Genomic DNA, 8,275 nt, shown 5'->3' with positions numbered 1-8,275 from the left:
CTCTTCTCTGCTATCATTACACCACAACACAACACACCAACCAATGTATCACAACACATTACACAATAATTCACATTATAACACACCACACATCAATACAATACACCACAAAACACCACAACACACCACATTATGACCCAACACACCACACCTCACCAGATGACATAACACATTACAGCACACCACAGCACAATTCAGCATACCACACCACACCAGCCCACAGTACAACACAGCACACCACAGCACAACACAACTGAGTGAACCACAACACACTACAACACACCAAAACACAACTTGGCACACCACAACACAATTCAGACTAACACAACCCAACACACTACAAAATACTGCACCACACCACAATACAACACTACAACTCAGCACACCAAAACACAACTCAGCACACCACAACACGCTACAAAACACTACACTACCCTACAACACACCATATTACAACACACCACACCTCATTACAACACAACACATTACACCACACCACAGCACAACACACAACAGAGATATCATTCTTTAAACACTTTTACATGTTTCTCTTTAGTGCATCTGCATCTATGATGTGTTAGATGATGAACACACACACACACACACACTAAAAATAAATGAAATTTGCAAAAGGTGGAGTCTGACCTCGGGGCGATCAGAACTACAAGCACATGATGTGCTTTAGAGTGTCGACACTGTGATCTGCATCAGGAATAAATCAGTTCAGGGGTGAGCACTTACAGGAAAAACATCATACCATGAAACACTACTGATGTTGATTATTTTCCTATAACAGCATGTCCTGAAGTGTTTAATCACCTCATCAATCAAATAAATGAAATAATGACTTTTTTTAAAATCAGTTTACAGTTACATTTCATTTCCTTTTATCACTTGTTGTAGCATCTATAAACTCTTAAGTCGTTGTGTTACTAGAAACTAAATATTCTGTAAACATCACTATACAGACACATAGCTTTTTTAATCCGGTACTTTATAAAATGTAAACTGTCTACCATAGAAGTCCCTGTGAATAAGCTGTTGCTATAGAAACAATAACATAATGTTAGAACTAGCATTCCGACCAATCAGAACAGAGAATTCAACGTCTTTGCTACAGTATAGGGGAGATCACATCATCAGAGATCACAAAGGCAACATTTCAGGAGAGATGGGGGGTGTGGCCTAACATTTGAAGGCGGGGTTAATGTGTTAGCTACAAATTGGAAAGAATTTAGACAGCAATTATGTTTTCAAAGATCAGTATTTGGGGAAAAAGGATGTGTGTAAATATTTGTTTTGGGAAGAATTATACCTTCAATTGTTTATATAAAAAATAAATCAGTTTTTTTTTTATTTCTGCAGCCAAAAACATTTGCTTTTTTTTTTAATTTGTCGATTTTTTTTTTTTTGGCAGAAAACTATTTAAAATGGTGAAATTGCTGGTGAGAAAAAGCACAGAATTTTTCTCTTTATCTTCTAGCAGTAAGACACATATGTAAAGACATTTTATGAGAGCTGTAGACAGACGGAACACACGGTTTAACACACGGAAATGGAAGAAAGTTTCAGCTCAATTCAAATCTGAGCTTGTTTTGGCTTGTTTTTGAGTTCATTTCTATGATCACAAAGTTGTCAAATTTCTGGAGGGATGAATAAAAAAAATATATGCTGATGCTTGTTTTCTTTTTTTAATTAAACCTAAGACAACTGATCACAGGAAACGTTAAACATTGTGAAACTCGGATTATGTAAATCGGCACGGAGCAGATTCATGTGAGTGTGTGTTCAAAGAGAGAGAGAAAAAAAACAAAAACGTTGCCCTTGGACACGTCTTCCCCAGTCGGGTCCTACAGCGTGATGGGGACTCGGGGGACAGCAAAGGACCTGAGGGAAAACTGGGACTAAACCGAGCAGCTAATTATGAGCAGGGCATGCTGGGATATCAGACACTATCCATGAGATTTCATGGCGCTGAAAGGATGCGTTGCTTCTTCTGAATGTGTGTGATTTTTTATTTCTGTTGACGTGGTTGATTGTCACTGGCATTATGAATGGTGTATGTGTGTGCGTGTGTGTGTGTATACGGCAACGGTGACCCCGTGGTGCTACACTTTCTGCCGCCACAAGCACTTCCATATCTGCACATCAGCACCGACTCCACCGGGAAAAAAAAGCTGGTGGAGAACAGTGACGTAGTTTCACTAGACCCATATTATTAAAATAAATAAATCTTTTAGTAACAGACATTTTTCTTCTTCTTCTTCTTCTTCTTCTTCTTCTTCATCATCATCATCATCATCATCATCATCATCATCATATTATTATTATTATTATTATTATTATTATTATTATTATTATTATTATCATTTAAACCAAAGAGAAAAAAATAAAAAAATCTTAATTCATTTTCTTTTTTTTCTCACAACAGCATTTAATTAAATAATTAATGTTTCTATAGTAACAGCATACACAAGGAGGTACATGCTAAACACACAACATATGTCATTTATATTACTGATGTTTTCTTGTATGGAAAAAATGGAAAAATCTTGAGATGGAAAAGAATTTCCGGAAGGGGTCTCCGCTATCCGAGGCAAAGTTGTAATCTTTAGGACGGAGCAATATAACACTTTAACAGTTTCTCTGTAGCAAAGATAAAAAAAAAGGCTGTTACTATGTAGGCAAAAGTATGTGCACCCCTGAAAACCACACTCTCAAACGGTTACCACAAAGCTGGAAGTTGGAGTGTCTCTTGAAAAATATTGTTGCTTGATTTTTTCACATTTTTGTACAGAATAAAGGACCTGAGTGGTGTTTAGGCAGATTAAGATGAATGAATTTTAGGCATTTGATATAAACGTTAAGTATATAAACGTTATGCATATAAGTGAGTCTTTATGTGCCTCCACACGTGTAGCTGTATGAGTGGCTTTATATTCCAGCAGATGCAGTGTGTTACTAAGAGACTAACACACATCGCTGGGACCAAATTAAATCCTGCGGTTAGAAAAAAAAGCAGCGAGCAGCTGATTCGCTGGAGCAGGTCTGATGAGGCGCACTGGAGAATCCATACATTGATCCAGTGTATTGATCAGCGTCTCTGTGCTCATCTCCATCAGCCCTGTGTTTTGTCCAGCTACATTCATGAGGATGAAGCACTACTGCAGAATGTGCACACACACACACACACCCACACCCACACACACACATTGTGGTCTTGAGTGTGTATACAATACTGATCAGGTCTCCACTTGGGTCAGAACAACAGATTCGGTCCATCAATTCCACACGCCATCCAACACACCACCTGATCCCCCCCCACCCTGCCCGATATCCCAGCATGCTGTGCGAATGGGGGCGTGAACCCACCCTGTTCCTGTCTGCCTGCTGAAGGCTCTCTGCAGGTTACACATGGATTACACACATTTACTCAACATTGACAGATTGTAAAGATGTCAGATTACTGTATCAACACGCAGTGTAGTACAGATTATATCCAGATTACATTACACAGATTTATTACAGATTAGATCAGAATTCCCTCTCTCTCTCTCTCTCTCTTTCTCACACACACACACACACTTATTCACTTCTATAACACTTCTATATTTATAAGTTATATAATTCAATTATATAACTTATAAAATCTTCAAAGTATAAACAATTTATATATAAGTATATAAAATATATAAAATATTTATTATATAAATTATTGTTCTTTTTAGTAGCAACACTGATTTTTATTTTTTTTTTTATTTAGTTTATTAATTATGATGACCAGTATAAATTGATTCTATTCAAAGCAGCAATATATTATTTAATGTATGATTATTGCTAATAAGAGTAGTATATATATATTCATCCAAAAACAATTAAAGCTAAAACAAGCTAAAATATCACTGACTGTTAAGACAAAATCAGATTAAACTGGACCTTTTAGTGTTTTTTTGAATGACTATAAATAAAACACACACACACACACACACACTAACACACACAGCTGCTGTTTCACTGCAGTAGCTGAATTGTGTTGTTTTAAAACGTCAGGACGCTGTAGATGCTGTCAGTCTCGCTAAAAAGCACGTGAGTCGAGTTCCCTCATTCACCCAGCCGCGAGCTGCAGTGTTGCTTAGTAACCACAGCACACGGCTGACCTTATCCACTTGGTCATAAAAATGTATGAAGGCCTCGTAGTAATATTTTTTGGTCTCCTGTCTGTTTTTCTGTCACTCTCTCTCTCTCTCTCTCTCTCTCTCTCACACACACACACACACATATACACACACACAGAGCTGCTGTTGCCGTGAGGTTCAAGCAGTTGGTTCATCTACAGACGCTGATCACATGACCCAGCTCTCTGTTCTTTCCTTCAGATTTCCCTCCAGTCTTTGTGTCTTTCAGCTCTGGTTTCACATCCATGTCAAAACCATGACATATCCGTACTACATAATGAAGCGTCCCACATAAACAAACTCCACCCATCCAATTTAACAGAACAGATTCACTCTGGATTGCGTATATCTCACAGGAGTGCAGCAGGACGTGTCAGTGTGGTTCATCGACGTCATTTTGCTCCTTTCCCTTCCTGATCATCCAACAGCAGGTGGAGTCGATCCTAAAAGACTTATTTAACACCTGCAGTGTGATTCAGTGCACCAGACATCACAGGAGTGGCAGTTGTGTGTAAAATTAAGACCCCCGATGGGCAGGTATTAGATTTGTGGAAATGTGTTTTGGGTTAAAAAGATTCCAATAAAAGCGTCATTTAGTTAAAAGTTTCTCTAAAATCTGCTCTACAAAATTTTCTGCTGATATTTTAGCTGAACTTCTAACTGGTTAAAGGTAGGGTCAGGTATCACCGTGAAGGTAATAAATTAGTCATATCTTAAAATGCTCTCTCCGAGTTATTGTTGTTGTCACTGAAAAGTTCAGCATTCTGTCTGTAGTGTTAAGTGCTTGGTGGTGGAACCCACAGGGCACACAGATGTTGGCGTAGCTGTCTGCAGGAGAACGTAGCAGCAGATGGTACACACTCAGAGAGCACTTGAGGGAAGAGGACGCGAGCTGAAGAGGGAAGGAGGCAGTGAAGGAGGCAGCAGGTTCTCTCACACACACACACACACACACACACACAATCCCATCTGGCCACATTTCCAATGCAAAGCCAGGGGACATCAACGTTTACACTGTGCCAGCCAGACATATCAACACAAAGTCAACATGGCCAAAGGGCTCTGCTCTGGTGACATACACACACTTCACAGCCACTTTATTAGGAACATCAGGTCAGCTGCTCATCAGGTCAGCTGATCATGAGGCAGCAGAAACCCAAGATTTGGGTTTCCTCACAAGAAGTGAGGAAGCAGAAATCAATATACTTTTGAAAACTTTTTTCCATACATTTAAATTTAAACCTTTTTTAAGTCCCCTTTGTGAGATCACCAACTGCCCAATTCGTGGAGGACTGCTGTATGCTCTGATCATTTCCATCACCTACATCAGCTACAGGTTTTCACCTTCTGTAGTGTTCATTACAACGAGCCAATTACATTCCATCTCATGCTTTAGGGAAGATCATATAACACTACGTATGGAGTAAAAATATATTGCAGCTGGAGGCTGAACATTTGAAGATGTGCTGTCTAACTGTCCGTGTGCATCTCTTTCAAACTCAAACGCTCCTCTTTCCAGCTCTTTATTACAGTAAAGCCAAGACAGGATGGATCTATATATATATGATCAGTTGGGATCAGAGCCTGTGCTCCACACTCAGTGCTTGGAGCTCGGTGAAGCTCTGCTCTCACACCACTCTTACTCTTTCATGTGAAGATGAAAGCACACATGTGGTCTCTGAAGACAGTTCATATCGGTTTCTTTAAAAAAAAAAAGAAGCAAAATCTGATGCTGCAATCATGGATAAAATCAAGCATTGATTCCTCCTTTTTCATTCCCGCAGCAAAAAATTAAAACAAGGACAGAAGCAGCGGTGGATCAGTGTCCAGTTATGACATTCAGAAATAATTAGAAAATGCCGGAAACGGTATGATATAAGTGCTTAAATATATGAATAATATTTATGGTCCAAAGCAAATGGTGGGAAAAACAACTATAAAAAAGAAGTATATCAAATCACAGCGATACTGGAGAATCGTGGGCATCTGTGAGCTCCTGGATGAGGAAGAGGGCAGACCAGAACTGACCAGAATTAAATTAGAGAGAAAATCGGGGGGAAAATATAACATAGTATCCCAAAAATATGTCTGGAATAACAGTGTTGTGCTGTTATGGGAAAATAATCAACAGCTGTGTAGTGTGATGAAGCAGTGTACCAAATGACACCATACGACAGCAATGTGCCAACGTTTACTTTTTATTAATTAAAAAATGAAACTTTTTATCCATTTTTAGTTACTTCTAATGGTAAAGAAGTTTATTACCTAAATTAAAGCAGCTGTAAACAGTTGTTCCCACACCAGTGTCTCTTTTTTCCTTTCTTGATGTTAGGTTGCAAAAAAAATGCAGCTTGTAACACTGGGGACTCCTTCCCTAAATAAACATCTCCTTACAGAAAAGAACACAATATCAACCATTTCTCATTTTTTAATCGATCATCAGACCTAGTTCATGTCGAGCATCTGCCCAACACCGACTGTTACTATGGAAACGGTAGAGAATAAGTATGGAGGACACCTTCTAAACAATCCGAAAAGAGAATTTTGACAGCACTGTAATAGCTTTGACTTTGTAATCAGACCTATACCTGTCAGATTTACAAAAGCAATATAAACACATCCAGCTGACCCGAGGTTAAACAAAACGCATCCGAGACAGAGAGCTCGAACAAAGAACAGGGGAAAAAGCCCTCAAGTCTGATAGAGAAAAAAAGGGCTTATTAAGCCTCAGTCAACAATCCAACAGGTGCAGGGAACTGACCAGGATCTAGGACCAGTGCAATACAGCAGTTGTGTGTGCTCAGGTGGGACATGAACAGAAAAGACCATCAGAGCAACACACTCTGACCTCGCCTTTTTCTTCAGCTTTATTCTGTAGGCTTTAACGCAACGTCACTGAACATGTGATCATCTATAACATTGTCAGCTCCTGAATTAATGGCACCCTATAAGAGAATGAGCAGAAAACACCTTCTCTACTTACTTTCAATCCAATGCATATGCAGCAAAAGTACTGGCAACCTATAAGAGAATGAGCAGAACACAATTCAATCCTTCAATCCAGTACATATTTAGTAAACCTATTGGCATCCCTTAAGAGAATGAGCAGAACACACCTTCAGTCGAATACATATTTATTAAAAGCATTGGCACAGAACATTTCAAATGTATTCTAACAGTATTTTTTTTTCAATATACATATTTGTAAAAAAATTTTGTAAACTTCTTTTGGTTCCCTTGTCACTGATGACTATAAGTAAAAGAAAGAGCTTTAAATACAATAGAGCTGTTATCAAATTTGTCACACAGGTGTAACAAATAATTCTAAAAATAAAACTAAAATCATATTCAGCTCAGGTGAATTTGTTTGCTGACAATACGACACAAAAGCACACAGATCTTAAATCTTAAGGGTGCCAATACTTTAGATAACTTATTACAGTACAGAAATAATATAACAACTTGAATATGATTTGAAAGAAAAATAATTGTGATAAACCTACACAGCACCCCCATGTGTCTAAGTGCATGAATTTCTTTAAATAAATTAAATCTAGATATTATTTATCCCCTCATTTTCAGGAAGGGTGCCAATAATGACCATGAAGTAAACAATTTGACCAAAAGTGTGCGAAAGTGTAAGAATCCAAGTCTCGTACGAAATCTAGTTCAGATCACACACACAGGAGATTTTCAGGTGAAAGACGAGGTCACGCTTCATTTGGTCTTAATCCACAAGACCATCAAGTTCATCCCAGAGAGCTGTAATTACAGCGAGCAGCATATTGCACATAAACACTGACAGATGTCACACGTCTAATACAAGCATTATCTGCTTAAGGATGTTTGGGTAATTTTGTTTTTCTGCATTGAGACACTGTGAGGAAAGAGGACGGGTGGAGTCGAGGGATTGGGCAAAGCGTTCAGAACTGGGTCGAGTTCAACACCATTGCATGAAAAAAACCCTCAAACAAACACTGCTGTGGTGTGCACAGTGCACTGGGGATTTAACTGGAGATGCCATGATAATTTATTTTTTTGTTTTTGTTTAACACGGATAATAAAATCTCAATATCAAAAAGCGTCTTTTTTGATATTTT

This window comes from Hemibagrus wyckioides, linkage group LG16 (genome assembly GCF_019097595.1).
Source record: "Hemibagrus wyckioides isolate EC202008001 linkage group LG16, SWU_Hwy_1.0, whole genome shotgun sequence".
NCBI lineage: Eukaryota > Metazoa > Chordata > Actinopteri > Siluriformes > Bagridae > Hemibagrus > Hemibagrus wyckioides.
This window is presented reverse-complemented; position numbering follows the sequence as displayed.